Source organism: Urocitellus parryii, chromosome 11 (genome assembly GCF_045843805.1).
Source record: "Urocitellus parryii isolate mUroPar1 chromosome 11, mUroPar1.hap1, whole genome shotgun sequence".
NCBI classification, from domain to species: Eukaryota; Metazoa; Chordata; class Mammalia; order Rodentia; family Sciuridae; genus Urocitellus; species Urocitellus parryii.
Window position 1 is genome coordinate 100749614 of NC_135541.1, and position 18665 is coordinate 100768278.

The window sequence follows — 18665 nt, forward strand, 5'->3', positions numbered from 1 at the left end:
TAGAAGAGAGCCAGAGAAATCTGGTGAACATGCTTATCTGAAGAGGCAGGCAAGAGACTGGGGCAGAAGTGGATGTCTACCATGTGGAATAACTGTGCCTGCCACCCAACACTTTCCCACAGCCCAGGTTTCCTTAGGGACAGGAGCATTTTGCCACATACTGAGGTCCCCCTAGGTGAAGGAAAGGGAAGCCAGTGTGGCAAGGTCTGTGATACTGAGACCAACTAGTGGGGTGGAAGGAAGACCATCTAAAAAGTAAAGCACCTGATTCGGTCTTTAAGCCCTGTAAACCCCAGCTTGTCTGTTAATGTCCCCCTTTGCCAGTTGGATCATGTAAATATAATAAAACCTGTCCTACTATAAATGACATTGGAAACACAGGCTCCAGGACAGTATGTGTCTCCCACCTATAGCCAAACTTCCACAGATTTTTTGTTTTTGCCTTTTTAGATTTTACAATGATTTTCTTACATATATTCCTTTTTAAAATTAGAGCTTTATAGTCATATATAGTAGTGGGCTCATTTGGACAAAATCATACATGCACGCCATTTGATTCCAGTTCATGATTTGCCCCTTTCCTCCCTCTTTTACCCCCTGTCCTCCCTAAAGTCTCTCAATCTCCTTCATTTAATCTAGTAGACTTCATTTTTGCTCCACAGGGTGGAGTCCCCTGTGGTATCTTTATATGTGCACATGACAACTTTTTAAGAATTCATTCTGGGGCTGGGGTTGTGGCTCAGTGGTAGAACACTTGTCTCGCACGCATGAGTCCCTGGGTTCAATCAGCAGCACCAGGTAAAAATAAAGATACTGTGTCCATCTACAACTAAAAAAAAATTTTAAAAAGAATTCATTCTGCATTGCCTCCCCTTACCCAACCCTGCACTCTGCCTCTTGATCTTCTCCATTGCTGCTCTTTCCTTTATCTGTATGATATTCTATCCTGCCCTCCCCATTTCGTCTATTTATTCTAGTTTCTGCATGAGAGTAACATTCAAACTTTGAGTTTTTGTACTTGGCTTATTGCATGTAGCATGACATTCTCATTTCTATCCATTTACCTGCAAATGCCATAATTTCATTCTCTTTATGGTTTTGTAGAACCCCAGTATGTGTGTGTGTGTGTTTGTATGCGCACATCTGTGTGCGTACACATGCACACATGTCATATGTATGATATATATGTCAGAATTTTTAAATTAATTTATTTATTGAGGGGAATCTGGGTTGATTCCATAATTTAGCTATTGTGAATTATGCTTCGATACACATTGAGGTAGCTGTCTCTGTAATATGCTGATTTTAGATGTTTCGGAAAAATATCAAGGAGTGGGCAGATGCTCATAGGATGCCTACATCTCTAGTTTTTTGATAAATCTCCATAGTGTTTTCTGGAGTTGTACTGGTCTGCAGTCCCACTAACAATGTACAAGTGCACCTTTTCCCCCACCACCTTCCCCGCATTTTGTTTTGTCTGTATTCTTGATCATTGCCATGGTGGAGTGAGATGAAATTTTAGCGTTGTTTTCACTTGTGTTCCTCTGATTGCTAGTGAGGCTGAAGCTTTTCTCATATATTTGGCAATTTGTGTTTCTGTTGTTATTTTTTATTGCCCACTGATTGATTATGTTATTTGAGATATTTTTGTTTCAAGTGTTTTGAGTTATTTATATATTCTGGGTATTAATCTCTCAACAGATGAGTTCTCGCAAAGATTTTTTCACATTCTGTAGGCTCTCTCTTCACACTCTTATTTCTTTCCTTTGCTGGGAAGAAGTTTTGAAGTTTGATGGCATCCCACTTATCAATTCATAGCTTGGAGTATCCTGTTAAGGAAGCTGGTGCCAGCAATTATATGACAGAATGTTGGCCCTATGTTCTTTTCTAGCATTTATAAGGTTTCTGGTCTAATTCCTAAGTCTTTGATCCATTTTGACTTGAGTTTTGTGCACTGTGAGAAATAGGATTTTAGTGTTATTTTTTATTTTTAAAGTTTTTTTAGTTGTAGATGAACATAATACTTTTTAACTTTTATGTGGTGCTGAGGATCGAACCCAGTGCCTCACACATGCGAGGCAAGCACTCTGCCACTGAGCCACAATCCCAGCCCTTAGTGTTATTTTTCTACATATAGTTATCCAGTTGTTCCAGCACCATTTATTAAAAAGGCTCTTTTCTCCAATGTATATTTTTGGCACCTTTGTTAAGTATCAGAGGACTCTAAGTATGTGGATTTGTCTCTGTCTTCTATCTGTCCTATTGGTCTATGGGTCTATACCTTTGGTGCCAATATCATGCTGTTTTTGTTACTACAGCTCTGCAAAACTACTAGTATTCTGTGTTTAATAATGTACCAATAAAACAAAACAAAACAAAACAAAACAAAAACTAGTTCAGGAATTGGATAGTAGGAGTCAACACATCCCTACTTGAAGTGGTGGGAATTACAATGTGTGTGTGTGTGTGTGTGTGTGTGTGTGTGTGTAGCTATTTTTCTTTGATACCTTTATTTTATTCAATTATTTTATGTGGTGCTGAGGACTGAATCCAGGGCCTCACACATGCTAGGCAAGTGCTCCACCACAGAGCTACAACCCCAGCCCTAGGAATACAGTATTTTTCATGAAAATTCTTCTAAAAATATTATTATTTTTACATGACTGTAGAGTATATTTTGACATATTATAGAAACACAGAATAAGTATAACTTGTTGAAAATAGGATTCCCCCATTATTGTAGTTGTACATGACGAGGAGCTACATTGGTTGTATAATTATAGATAAAGATAGGAAAGATAGCGGATCCAACATGGCGGCCGGCGAGGAAGCAGCGACTCCAACGTCTCCACTTTAACGGGATATGAAAGACTCATCGAAACAGCTGCAGCCTAGCTACGGAGGAACTTCTAGCATAACTTCCTTAAGAGGAGAGCTGCCGTGAACTGGTAGGTTTACTCGAAGTGACAGGTTGCCCCAGAGAAGTGGATCTTGGAAGACCACGCGGGCACAGAGGTCTAGTCCCCCAACCATCAGCCGCTCCGGCAGGCGGCTCCCCCTGGAGGCCTAGCTCTCGCCCTGGGAGAAGCGGCCCCACCCGCCCGCTTCCTAACCAGGCGGCCACAGCTACTCGGCAATAAAGGTGCCCACGTGGCGGGTGCAGAAGTTAAGTCCTGCAGACGCCAGCCACCTTTGCAACCCCCGGGAACCCTGAGTGGCTTGGCCCGCCCCGCCCGAACTGGCAGTCCTCCGCCATACGGGCTCCCCCGGGAGGCCTAGCTCTCGCCCTGGGAAAAGCGGCCCCACCCGCCCGGTTCCTAACCAGGCAGCCACAGCTACTCGGCAATAAAGGTGCCCACGTGGCGGGTGCAGAAGTTAAGTCCTGCAGACGCCAGCCGCCTTTGCAACCCGCAGGATCCCTGAGCTGCTTGGCCCTCCCCGCCCGAACCGGCAGTCCTCCGCCATACGGGCTCCCCCGGGAGGCCTAGCTCTCGCCCTGGGAGAAGCGGCCCCACCCGCCCGGTTTCTAACCAGGTGGCCTCAGCTACTTGGAGATAAAGGTGCCCTCGTGGCGGGTGCAGAAGTTAAGTCCTGCAGACGCCAGCCACCTTTGCAACCCGAGGGATCCCTGAGCGGATTGGCCCGCCCTGCCGGAACCGGCAGTCCTCCGCCATACAGGCTCCCCCGGGAGGCCTAGCTCTCGCCCTGGGAAAAGCGGCCCCACCCGCCCGCTTCCTAACCAGGTAGCCACAGCTACTCGGCAATAAAGGTGCCCACGTGGCGGGTGCAGAAGTTAAGTCCCGCAGACGCCAACCGCCTTTGCAACCCGCGGGAACCCTGAGCGGCTTAGCCCGCCCCGCCCGAACCGGCGGCGGGTGCAGAAGTTAAGTCCCGCAGACGCCAACCACCTTTGCAACCTGCGGGATCCCTGGGCTGCTTGGCCCGCCCCGCCCGAACCGGCAGTCCTCCGCCATACGGGCTCCCCGGGAGGCCTAGCTCTCGCCCTGGGAGAAGCGGCCCCACCCGCCCGGTTTCTAACCAGGTGGCCTCAGCTACTTGGAGATAAAGGTGCCCTCGTGGCGGGTGTAGAAGTTAAGTCCTGCAGACGCCAGCCACCTTTGCAACCCGAGGGATCCCTGAGCGGCTTGGCCCGCCCCGCCGGAACCAGCAGTCCTCCGACATACAGGCTCCCCTGGGAGGCCTAGCTCTCGCCCTGGGAAAAGCGGCCCCACCCGCCCGCTTCCTAACCAGGCAGCCACAGCTACTAGGCAATAAAGGTGCCCACGTGGCGGGTGCAGAAGTTAAGTCCTGCAGACGCCAGCCGCCTTTGCAACCCGCGGGAACCCTGAGCGGCTTGGCCCGCCCCGCCTGAACCGGCGGCGGGTGCAGAAGTTAAGTCCTGCAGACGCCAACCGCCTTTGCAACCCGCGGGATCCCTGAGCGGCTTGGCCCGCCCCGCCCGAACCGGCAGTCCTCCACCATACGGGCTCCCCCGGGAGGCCTAGCTCTCGCCCAGGGAAAAGCGGCCCCACCCGCCCGGTTCCTAACCAGGCAGCCACAGCTACTAGGCAATAAAGGTGCCCACGTGGCGGGTGCAGAAGTTAAGTCCTGCAGACGCCAGCCACCTTTGCAACTCGCGGGAACCCTGAGCGGCTTGGCCCGCCCCGCCCGAACCGGCAGCGGGTGCAGAAGTTAAGTCCTGCAGACGCCAACCACCTTTGCAACCCGCGGGATCCCGGAGCGGCTTGGCCCGCCCCGCCTGAACCGGCAGTCCTCCGCCATCCGGGCTCCCCCGGGAGGCCCAGCTCTCGCCCTGGGAGAAGCGGCCCCACCCGCCCGGGTCCCAACCACGCGACCGCAGCTACTCGGCGATAAAGGTGCCCCCGCAGCGGGTGCAGGAGTTAAGTCCTGCTGATACCAGCCGCGTTTGCAAGCCGCCGGCACCCAGTGCGGCTTGGCCCGCCCCGCCTGAACCGGCAGTCGGCCTCCACCATCCGGGCTCCCCCGGGAGGCCTAGCTCTCGCTCCGGGAGCAGCCCCCTGCAAGCTAGGCGAACCTTCGACCCATCGGGAGGTTAGGCCCAGCAACCTGCGGAGTGATAGAGGTGCCCCTCGTGCCTGCTGGGTAGGCGGACCTTTGACCGACCAGCAGAGCAGACCTAGGGCCTGCCAGCGTGGTAGACGGATCACACCAATTGGAGGAGGATCACAGCCACTACATGCCCTGCAAGGGTGATTATTCAACTATACAAGAGCAATATAAATAAATAGAGGGAAAATTTCAAAACACAACAGTTTCACCAAGCAGAAAGAAACGCCAGCAGTATGAAAAGACAAGGAAAGAAAGGACCACAGGCAATGCAGGTCAACTCAACTTTAGAAGAGGTAATAGGTGCAACAGATGGAATGTCAGATAGAGAGATCAGGATATACATGCTTCAGATGATCTGGAGTCTCAAGGAAGACATGATACAGCAAAATCAGATAATGAAAGATCACATTGACAAACAAATCCAGGAAGTAAAAGATCAATTTCACAGGGAGATAGAGGAAATAAAAAACAAACAAATAGAAATACTAGAAATGCAGGAAAAAATAAACCAACTTAAAAACTCAATTGAGAATACTACCAGCAGAGTAGATCACTTAGAAGAGAGAACATCAGACAATGAAGACAAAGTATTTCAACTGGAAAAGAACATAGACAGCTCAGCAAGTCTGCTAAGAAACCATGAACAGAACATCCAAGAAATATGGGACAATATCAAAAGACCAAATTTAAGAGTCATTGGGATACAGGAAGGCACAGAGCTCCAAACCAGAGGAATACACAGCCTATTCAATGAAATAATACGAGAAAACTTCCCAGACTTGAAGAATGAGACAGAATCCCAAATCCTAGAAGCCTACAGGACGCCGAATGTACAAAACCATAAGAGATCCACACCTAGACACATTATAGTGAAGATGTCCAACATACAGAATAAGGAAAGAATTTTAAAAGCTACAAGGGAAAGGAAGCAGATTACATTTAGGGGTAAACCAATCAGGATAACAGCTGATCTCTCAACACAGACTCTGAAAGCTAGAAGATCCTGGAATAACATATTTCAAACACTGAAAGAAAATGGGTTCCAACCAAGAATCGTGTATCCGGCAAAATTAAGCTTCAGGTTAGAAGATGAAATTAAAACCTTCCATGATAAACAAAAGTTAAAAGAATTCGCAGCTAGAAAACCATCTCTTCAAAAAATCCTTGGCAAAACATTGCAGGAAGAGGAAATGGAAAATAACATTGAAAACCAACAATGGGAGGTAGGACAGTAAAGGGGGGAAAGTAGTCAAAGAGGATAACAAATCAGGTTTAGTAACATCAACAAACAAATATGGATAGAAGTACAAACCATATCTCAATAATAACCCTAAATGTCAATGGCTTAAACTCACCAATTAAGAGACACAGGCTAGTAGAATGGATCACAAAACAAGACCCAACAATATGCTGTCTACAGGAGACGCATCTGATAGAAAAAGATATACATAGACTGAAGGTGAAAGGTTGGGAAAAATCATACCACTCATATGGACAGCGGAAACAAGCAGGAGTGTCCATACTCATATCTAATAAAATAGATTTCAAGCCAAAGCTAATCAAAAGGGATAAAGAAGGACACTTCATACTGCTCAAGGGAACCATAAACCAACAAGACATAACAATCATAAATATATATGCCCCAAATAATGGTGCAGCGGTGTTCATCAAGCAAACTCTTCTCAAGTTCAAGAGTCTGATAGACCACCATACAATCATCATGGGAGACTTCAACACACCTCTCTCACCACTGGACAGATCTTCCAAACAAAAGTTAAACAAGGAAACTATAGAACTCAACAACACAATTAATAACCTAGACTTAATTGACATATATAGACTTTACCACCCAACATCAAGTAGTTACACTTTTTTTTCAGCAGCACATGGAACCTTCTCAAAAATAGACCATATATTATGTCACAGGGCAACTCTTAGACAATATAAAGGGGTAGAGATAATACCATGCATCTTATCTGATCATAATGGAATGAAACTGAAAATCAATGATAAAAGAAGAAAGGAAAAATCAAGCATCACTTGGAGAATGAACAACAGGTTGCTGAGTGACATATGGGTTATTGAAGACATCAAGGAGGAAATTAAAAAATTCCTAGAGTTAAATGAAAACACGGACACAACATATCGGAATCTATGGGACACATTGAAAGCAGTCCTAAGAGGAAAATTCATTGCTTGGAGTTCATTCCTCAAAAAAAGAAAAAACCAACAAATAAATGATCTCATACTTCATCTCAAAATCCTAGAAAAAGAGGAGCAAAACAACAGCAAAAGAAGTAGAAGGCAAGAAATAATCAAAATCAGAGCTGAAATTAATGAAATTGAAACAAAAGAAACAATTGAAAAAATTGACAAAACTAAAAGCTGGTTCTTTGAAAAAATAAATAAAATTGACAGACCCTTAGCCATGCTAACGAAGAGAAGAAGAGAGAGAACCCAGATTACTAGCATACGGGATGAAAAAGGCAATATCACAACAGACACTTCAGAAATACAGAAGATAATCAGAGACTATTTTGAAGCCTTATACTCCAATAAAATAGAAGATAGTGAAGGCATAGATAAATTCCTTAAGTCTTACGATCTGCCCAGATTGAACCAGGAGGATATAGACAACCTAAACAGACCAATAACAATAGAAGAAATAGAAGAAACCATCAAAAGACTACCAACTAAGAAAAGCCCAGGACCGGATGGGTATACAGCAGAGTTTTACAAAACCTTTAAAGAGGAACTAACACCAATACTTTTCAAGCTATTTCAGGAAATAGAAAAAGAGGGAGAACTTCCAAATTCATTCTACGAGGCCAACATCACCCTGATTCCGAAACCAGACAAAGACACTTCAAAGAAAGAAAACTACAGACCAATATCTCTAATGAACCTTGACGCAAAAATTCTCAATAAAATTCTGGCGAACCGGATTCAAATACATATCAAAAAAATTATACACCATGATCAAGTAGGATTCATCCATGGGATGCAAGGCTGGTTCAATATACGGAAATCAATAAATGTTATCCACCACATCAATAGACTAAAAAATAAGAACCATATGATAGTCTCGATAGACGCAGAAAAAGCATTCGACAAAGTACAGCATCCCTTTATGTTCAAAACTCTAGAAAAATTAGGGATAACAGGATCATACCTCAACATTGTAAAAGCAATCTATGATAAGCCACAGGCCAGCATCATTCTGAATGGAGAAAAATTGAAGGCATTCCCTCTAAGATCTGGTACAAGACAGGGATGCCCTCTCTCACCACTTCTGTTCAACATAGTCCTCGAAACACTGGCAAGAGCAATTAGACAGTCAAAAGAAATTAAAGGCATAAAAATAGGAAAAGAAGAACTTAAATTATCACTATTTGCAGATGATATGATTCTATACCTAGCAGACCCAAAAGGGTCTACAAAGAAGCTATTAGAGCTAATAAATGAATTCAGCAAAGTGGCAGGATATAAGATCAACACGCATAAATCAAAGGCATTCCTGTATATCAGCGACAAATCCTCTGAAACGGAAATGAGGACAACTACTCCATTCACAATATCCCCCCAAAAAATAAAATACTTGGGAATCAACCTAACAAAAGAGGTGAAAGATTTATACAATGAAAATTACAAAACCCTAAAGAAAGACATAGAAGAAGACCTTAGAAGATGGAAAAATATACCCTGCTCATGGATAGGCAGATCCAACATCATCAAAATGGCGATATTACCAAAAGTTCTCTATAAGTTCAATGCAATGCCAATCAAAATCCCAGCTGCATTTCTTGTAGAAATAGATAAAAGAATCATGAAATTCATATGGAATAATAAAAGACCCAGAATAGCAAAAACAATACTAAGCAGGAAGTGTGAATCAGGCGGTATAGCGATACCAGACTTCAAACTATACTACAGAGCAATAGTAACGAAAACAGCATGGTACTGGTACCAAAACAGGCGGGTGGACCAATGGTACAGAATAGAGGACACAGTAAGCAATCCACAAAACTACAACTATCTTATATTTGATAAAGGGGCTAAAAGCATGCAATGGAGGAAGGACAGCATCTTCAACAAATGGTGCTGGGAAAACTGGAAATCCATTTGCATCAAAATGAATCTGAATCCCTATCTCTCGCCTTGCACAAAAGTTAACTCAAAATGGATCAAGGAGCTTGATATTAAATCAGAGACACGGCATCTGATAGAAGAAAAAGTTGGTTATGATCTACATACTGTGGGAGCAGGCTCCAAATTCCTCAATAGGACACCCATAGCGCAAGAGTTAACAGCTAGAATCAACAAATGGGACTTACTCAAACTAAAAAGTTTTTTCTCAGCAAAAGAAACAATAAGAGAGATAAACAGGGAGCCTACATCCTGGGAACAAATCTTTACTCCACACACTTCAGATAGAGCCCTAATAACCAGAATATATAAAGAACTCAAAAAATTAGACAATAAGACAACAAGTAACCCAATCAATAAATGGGCAAAGGACCTGAACAGACACTTCTCAGAAGAGGACATATAATCAATCAATAAGTACATGAAAAAATGCTCACCATCGCTAGCAGTCAGAGAAATGCAAATCAAAACTACCCTAAGATACCATCTCACTCCAGTAAGATTGGCAGCCATTAGGAAGTCAAACAACAATAAGTGCTGGAGAGGATGTGGGGAAAAGGGCACTCTTGTTCATTGCTGGTGGGACTGCAAATTGGTGCAGCCAATTTGGAAAGCAGTATGGAGATTTCTTGGAAAGCTGGGAATGGAACCACCATTTGACCCAGCTATTCCCCTTCTCGGTCTATTCCCTAAAGACCTAATAAGAGCATGCTACAGGGACACTGCTACATCGATGTTCATAGCAGCACAATTCACGATAGCAAGATTGTGGAATCAGCCTAGATGCCCTTCAATAGATGAATGGATTAAAAAAATGTGGCATTTATACACAATGGAGTATTACTCTGCATTTAAAAATGACAAAATCATAGAATTTGGAGGGAAATGGATGGCATTAGAGCAGATTATGCTAAGTGAAGCTAGTCAATCTTTAAAAAACAAATACCAAATGACTCCTCTGATATAAGGGGAGGAAACAAGGACAGGGTAGGGACGAAGAGCTTGAGACGAAGATTTTCATTAACAGGGTTGAGAGGTGGGAGGGAAAGGAAACGAGAAGGGGAATCGCATGGAAATGGAAGGCGATCCTCAGGGTTATACAAAATGACATATAAGAGGAAAGGAGGGGTAAGACAAGATAATTCAAATGGAAGAAGTGATTTACAGTAGAAGGGGTAGAGAGAGAAAAGGGGAGGGGAGGGGAGGGGAGGGGAGGGGGGATAGTAGAGAATAGGACAGACAGCAGAAGACATCAGACACTAGAAAGGCAATATGTCAATCAATGGAAGGGTAACTGATGTGATACAGCAATCTGTATACGGGATAAAATTGGGAGTTCATAACTCATTTGAATCAAACTGTGAAATATGATGTATGAGGAACTATGTAATGTTTTGAACGACCAACAATAAAAAAAAAGAAAGAAATAAAAAAAGATAGGAAAGATATATCCTATTCATTCTACTGTATTTCCTATTACCGTGCTCCCTCCCTTCTCTTCATCCCCCTTTGTCTAGTCCAATGAACCTCTAATCTTCCACTCCCTTATTTCGAGTTAGCATCCACATTCTGCCTTTGGCTTTTTGGGACTGGCTTATTTCACTTAGCATGATAATCTCCAGTTCCATCCATTTACTAGCAAATGATATAATTTCATTCTTCTTTATGGCTGAGTAGTATTCCATTATATACGTGTGCCATCTTCTTTGTCCATTCATCTGATGTAGGGCACCTAGGTTGGTTCCTTAGCTTGAGTTTGTGGATTGTGCTATTAAATATTGAAGTGGCTGTGTCACTGTAATATGCTGGTTTTAAGTCCTCTGTATATAAAGTGAGGAGTGGGATAATGGGGTCAAATGATGGTCCCATTCCAAGTTTTGTGAGGAATATCAATACCGCTTTCCAGAGTGGTTGCACCAATCTGCAATTCCACCAGCCATGCATTGAGTGAACCTCTTTCCCACATCCATTATTGTTGCTTTTATTTTTAATATTTACCATTCTGAGTGGGGTGAGATGGATTCAGTGTAGTTTTGATTTACATTTCTCTAATTGCTAGAGATTTTAAACAATGCAGCCTGTGGATCAACCAAGTTCAGAAGGCTTTTCTGATCTAAATCTGTGTTTCTGTGTTCTCCCCTCCCTTTGTGGGGAATCTTTGCTGCTTTTGGTACCCATGTGGCAGGTGGGTTGGCTTCTATGTATTCTTTTTCTTTGTTTTGTACTCAAATTTCTGATCCCCTAATCCAACTGAATGTCCAATATTATATTTTTTGAAATTCCTCTTTCATCAGCCTCACTGAGTAGCTGTACTCTTGCTGCTGAGTTCATGAGCAAGGCCCAACATGGAATGCAGCTTTCCACTATCTCACCATCTTCTTGTCTTGCAATACAGCTTTTTATCCAGGATGATTGCTCATCAATTTTGACACTTTTCAGGTTGATGCCATTCCACTGGTGAATTTTTGATTTTATTACTTGCACTGTAGGAATGTACTTAAGGAATTCAGCTCCTGAACCTAGATGTTAGAGTGTTCTTCTAGTAGATGCAGGGCTTCTGGTCTACTTAAAAGGTCTTTGATTTGCTTTGAGTTCAGTTTTAAGAGATAGGGGTTAAATTTCACTTGACTACATATGGATTTCCAGTTTTTCCAGCACCATTTGTTGAAGAGGCTATCCTTAGGACACTATAGTGATGCAGTCATATCAATGTTTTTAGCAGCACAATTCACAATAGCTAAGCTGTGGAGTCAACCTAATAATTATATATATATATATATATATATATATATATATATATATATATATACACACACACACACACACACACACACATAACATGTGTGTGTGTGTGTATGTATATATCACTGAGCCATAAATAAGAATAGCTTTATGACATTTGCCAGTAAATGGATGGATCTGGAGAGCACCATGTTAGTGAAATAAGTCAATCCCCCCAAAAACAAAGATCAAATGTTTCCTCTGATATTTGGAAGCTAACCTACACTAAGGGGGAGGGAAGAGGGGAATAATTAGACAAAGGGGAATGACAAAGAGGAGCGATAAGGAAAGGAAATGAATGGTAAGAAAAGGAATGAACCTGTCATAACTTTCCTGTGTACATATAGGAATACAACACAGAAAATCTCACCACTGTGTACATGTACAAGCCTGGGGTAATAATTAGAATAAGATACAGTCCATGCTTGTATAATGATATCAAAATGGGCTCTAATCTCATGTATAACTAAAAAGACCCAATAAAATAAAAACAATTTAAAAAATCGACACTTTTCGTTTGCATGTCCAAGGCAATAATCCAAGTTTGAGTTAGACTCCCCCCCAAAAAAAAAACCCAAGAGAAGGATGCATGTGCTAGTAACTTAGGAAGGCCACATTCCCAGCAGAAAGAGGCAGTGCTGTCAAGGAAGTCAGGTACAGAAGGAAATCAGTCTACAAGTATGGAATTTAAGAGAAGGTGGCACATGTCTGAAAGATGCTCTTCACAGGGTTAGGACCCTAATCTGACTGGGGTTCCCTGTGGCAGTTATAGGGAATATCAGGAGAGCAGGCATGAGAACAGAGCAGAGTTCAGAATGTAAACAGGAAATGTAGATGGAAGGGCAGGTCAGGGATACAAGGCCGTGGGAAACACAGATAAGACCAAACAGAGGCTCCATCTGCTGTTGGAGACAAGCAAGGTGAAGAGAAATCACTGCAGAAGTAGGAGCTACAATCTTTATATAGAGTTAAAAGGAGTCAAGTGCATTCCAGAGCCAACATACCTGAAGCCTGAAGGCCAGGGGATCTGCATGCTATTTTCTCCTTGATAAACCAAAGTTTTCTTCCAGTTATCTTCTGTTTGCAGACACCTGTGGCAACATTGAGGACGTGCTCTTGAAAACCATCTGTGTTGTCAGATGATCCTTTAAGAGCATCATCCTCTATCTTGGCATGATATTTCATTGAAATGGAAGCATCTAAATTCAGCTCTGACAATAAAAGCACAGACAGCAGGATCCATTATCATCTATGATCTTACTGTGACATACTCTTCCACCAAGAGGGTCACCAAATCAAAAAAGCAGCTTTGGACAAGGAAGTCCGTGAGTTGATATGCAACTTATAGTGACTCTGATATTTTCTTTTGCTTTCATGCTTCTTCCACATTCAATAATGATGAATTTTCCAGGAGGCAAAGGTGCTCAAAATGCTAAAAAATGTGCAAGTAATAGGATTGGTAAAATCCAATAGCACCCAGATATATAAGCCAAAACTAGGAAATCACAGTGGACGTAAATTGTGCTTTTGGAAAGGAAGAGGTAATAAAAATCAAGCAAATCAATGTAGAAACAACCACATTATTAAAGAAAGGAAAACTCCTCCTAAGGAATAAACATTTGCATAATAATAATATACTCCATATATACCCATTATATACAATATAACCACCATATATAAACAATGTGTAATATACACATGGGGGGGGTTCTCTATATTTATCTGATGGACAACTGCTCTTTGGGCTCTTGACTCCACCTGTGCATGGGAAACTTGCATCTATGATATGTGTGGGCTCACATGTCCACTCAAAGGCCATTGGGCCTTCTCTGTGGAAGCTGAAAGGAGAAGAGCGTTCAATAACAACCCCAGTTCTCCCTTTGCTAAACACTCCTGGAAAACCCTTTTCTTATGTGCCTGCCTATTGACCCATCTAGTGACCAGGGTACAGTGACAGAGATCATGTGTCCAATGGACATGTGATCATTTGTCCATGTGCTTAGGTATTCTTAGATGAGCGGTGCCCAGACAAGAGTCCCTAAAATAAAGTCATCCAATTGAAAAATAGGGCTTTGAAGTAACAATGAGTTCACCTTAGTTACTTTTTCTGGAGAGAACATTTTACAGAGATACCAGGGCATGGGAGAAAATGAAGGATTTGTTAATCTTTATCTACAGGCAGAAAATATCATGGAAAAAAATGGCAGACATGATTTTTTTTAGGGGGGAGGGGTAACGGGCATTGAACTCAAGGACACTCAACCACTTAGCCACATCCCCATCCCTATTCTGTATTTCACTTAGAGACAGGGTCTCAATGAGTTGCTTAGTTCCTGGCTGTTGCTGAGGCTGGCTTTGAACTTGTGATCTTCCTGTCTCAGCCTCCTGAGCTTCTGATATTCAAGGCCTGAGCTACCATGCTCAGCACAGTAGACATACGTTAAGGGTAGAATTAGTCTGTGAAGTGCTCATGATGTTCTCCCTTGTAACTGCAACCTACATGCAAATATATGGCTGGCACAGTAAAGGCCACAATGAAAGAAATCTGACCAGACCATAGGAAAATAGCAAAGCTTAGACCCACTTGACCTATGCACTTGCCCTGAAACAAAATGGGTCTCCTGGTTCTGCATGCATGTGTTTAAGCCTAGACAGTGGAGTTGAGTGCAGAGAATTTGGGCTTTACCAGAAAGAGAAACTGAATTCATCTAAGTAGTACTCACTGGCTCCATCCACAGCAGAGCTGACTTTAGGCTCATCTGATGGGACGACAGAGCTTCTGAGAAGTTCTTGTGTGTCAGATGAATCAGGATGTCCAGAGGGTACAAAATATTTTTTGACCAGCAGGAGCTCATTCTCTCTCTCCTCATGTAGTTCACTGTTGAGACTGCTGAGACAGGGAAGAATGACAGATAAAATCAAGGTAGTTTAGAAACTACAGCCTCCCAGCTGGTCCTGATTCAAAGCCAAAGGGTGGAGTCCCCAAACAGGCACTTACCATCAAAAATGATCCAGGAAACCATTTTCATCACATGGATATAGTGTAGGTGCCATGATATGAAAGAGAGAGGGAGAGCCACCAGTGTCCAGTGTACTGACCAGATAACAAGCTCATGAGGAAGGAGGCTTGACTCCACCTATAAGGTACAGAAGGAGCACATAATAAGAAACATAGGTGTGGACGAACCTTGTGCATGACTGTTATTGACACACATAGTTGTCAGGCGAATACACCCTGCGACATGATAGAGGGCCAGAGAACTTGTGCCTTCTAGAATTTTTTCTATCCATTTTTTGACATAACACACATTTCTGCTTTTCTTGCTATGGCATACCTGTCCATGATCTCAGACCATTAGTGTAGAAAGATAGTATGCCTCTAATCCTGATTTTACAACTTACAAAGTTAACAACTTATTTCCTTAAAAGCGAGAAATACCCAAAACTGACTGCGCAGTTCCTCTTAGTCAGACTCACTGTAACAGCACCAGGAGGACAAAAGACAACCTTGCTAAAGGGCTCCATCACACTGGGCTGAGTCAACATCACCACTGCCAACAGCAGTCTTTCTTTACATTTGGTCATGAAATGTGTCTACTTTGCCTTTCAGATCATCCTTAACCCCTTATTTTACCCTTTTTACTACCCTCAGATTATTTGTTGTTACCTGGAATTCAGTGAATCTTGATCTTTATGATCCTGATTTTCATGGTTTTCTGCAAACAATTAAAAGACATCCAGGAGTCATTAAATAGTGCTATTCCACCCATTTCAACTAGAGCCCATGTGGGTTCTTCTGTCACCTTGGCTAGACAGCAATAAGAATCTGCAGAAATCTTGGAAGTTACTGCAATGTAGGTCAGGAATGAGCAGAAAACAGAGTCTTGGAAAATGGAGTGGGCTAAGGGGTGAAGATAGAATGACTCTAGACCTGTTTGGGTCTGCCACCTACAGCCCAGATAAAGTTTAGTTGTTGTGATCTTTCTCATCAGTTTTCACGATTTTCCTTTGTATGTCCAAGATAAGGATCCAGGATTGACTTAGTCCTGTTTACCAGGGAGGGTCCAAGAAGGAGCCATGTGCCAGTGACTTATGAAGGCCATGTTCCCAGAAGAAAGAGGCAGTGGAGTCAAGGAAGCTGGGAAGAGAAGGCAAAAAAGCCTAGACAGCGTGTGATTCCAGGGAAGGTGGCATGTGTCTGAAAAGATGCTCTTCATGGGATTAGGACCCCCAATTGAGCTGGGCTTTCCTGTGGCATTTACAGGGAACATCAGGACAGCAGATATAGGAACAGAGCAGAGTTCAGAATGCAAACAGGAGATGGAGATGGAAGGGCCTGTCAGGGTGGGAGACCATGAAAAAGAGAGGTAAGACCAGACAGTCTCCATCTGCTGTTGGAAAGAACCAATGGTGAAGAGAAATCACAGCAGAAGGAGCTACATCCTCACAGAGAGAGCTAAAATGGGTAAGTGCATCCTGGAGCCACAGAAGCCAACACCACTGTACCCAAAGCTTGAAGTCCAGGGAATCTGCATGCTATTCTCCAACTGCTGAAGAGTTGTTTTCTTTTCAGTGTCAGGACACTCATAGTTTCAATGAGAACATGCAGCTCACACTCAGGTGTTTTGACAGCTCAGCCTCCAAGGGCATCACCCACTAGCTTGGGAGGGTTCTTCAACTTAATGCAAGTATCCAACTCCAGCTCTGAAAATAAAACAGGAACTATTATCCTGTGACACACCTATTGACCCAAAAGGGTCACTAAATCAAGAAAGCAGCTTTCTACAAGAATGTGCAAGATGTGCAGCTTATATATATAATTTCATTTTGTTGATATCTGAGATATCCCATAATGATATAATTGACAGGAGGCAAGCATGCTTCCAATTTATGAAAATATTCAAAAAATATGGAAGCTATAGACACCCATAGCTCCCAGCTATATATGGCAATAATACCATTAGGGATATAGGCAGTGCTTTGAGTAGGGAAGAGATTATAAAAGTTAGGCAAAATCAAAGTAGAAGCAAAACTATATGAAAGTAAAGAACTGGGGAAGATCATCCCTGGAAAATTTTAAATCTTACATATGACTGACTTATTTTATATACAGGCATTATAGATACATCTGATGAACACATAATTAGGAATGCTTATGTGAGGGATATTTGATATTCTGGCCCGTAGAAGTTAGAAATAATTTAGAAACATGAGGAAAAAAAATGTCCGAAAAGCAGATGCCTTGTTAGACACCAGAACACAATCACACAACTAAGCCTGAAGGCTGAGTCTTAATTAGGATTGTGGGAGCATCCAAGAGAGTCCAGCAGGAAGAAAAGATGGTGAACCTCCTCAAGAGTTATCACATGTGCTTCACGAACTACCCACCAGTGACGCTCACCGAACCCATTCCAGGGAGTGCTCCACATGAGGGACAGGTGTTTCTTCTCTTGCATGACCCTTAGAGGTTTGTGCAACGGTGCCCATTTCTTCCAGATGAGTGTGGTACCTGACATGAGAACCATGTCAGGTACCACAGGATCCAGAAACTGATAATGAGGGAGACAGAGAATAAAGATGAACACAACCCAGATTAAGGGGACAAGAGGGTCTGAAACCTCAGTCTTCACATTTGAGCAGAAGTAGATCCTTATGAGAAGGACACTGATATGGCTATCGAGATAGATGAATAGAGAGGATGGACTCAGTGTGGAATCATCAAGGAGACCAATTTGTGCACTTTCTGTGTGAAGGTGTCACTTTATTTCAAACATTGGAGGAAAGGAGAAAAGTGAGCTGGATATGTCAGGACACAGAATTGTGGGGCCAGGATTTATACTATTACTGAAAATTGTTCTATATCAAAGGAAAATGTCTTTGTGAGATTATATTTAGCAAATCAACAGAAGTTATCTAAGGATTTGAGATTACATAGTCAAATTTTCATTAAAAAATTTTTAATTTTGTTGAATTGGCACCATGGAAATTATTTTAACTAATGAAACCACCAAAGAGATGTAAACACCTAAGATATCCCTGTGGCCAAGACCAGCCAGGAACTGAGAGTATATCTAACCCTAAACCCCAGGCTCTGATCACCTCACCTTGTCAGAAAATCTCAGCTTTCTGTCTGACCTTGAGAGAACACAGAGAGGCCCATCACCTCTGCCACCCACAACATTCTGACAACCAACACGTGGATCAGAGCTTATAAATTCCCCTTCCTCGCCTACTTGGGAAGAGCGTCCACTGTTTTCCAGAATCAATGTTGGTCACACAGCTATTGATAGCAGAGGAAAGGCTCCACCATCACCACATTTGAACTGGTGACCCAACATTGTTCCCTTACAACTGCTCATTTGTAGATTTACATCCAGGTATGATCTGAGGCTTGCATCTCTAACATGTTGCGGCTCACATTTCTACTCAAAGGCCCTTGGAGACAGGCTTTCTCAGTGATACCTGAAAGGGGAAGAGGGTTCAGTAACTATCCCAGTTCTCTATTTGTTTAGTACCTGCGGAATGCCCATTTCTCATGTCCCTGCCAACTGGGGAAACAATCTAGTGGGACTAAGGCACTGTAACAGAGATCATGAGTGTGATGGATATTTTACCTTTGGTTTCTGTGCCTGGGATGCTAAGAAGGC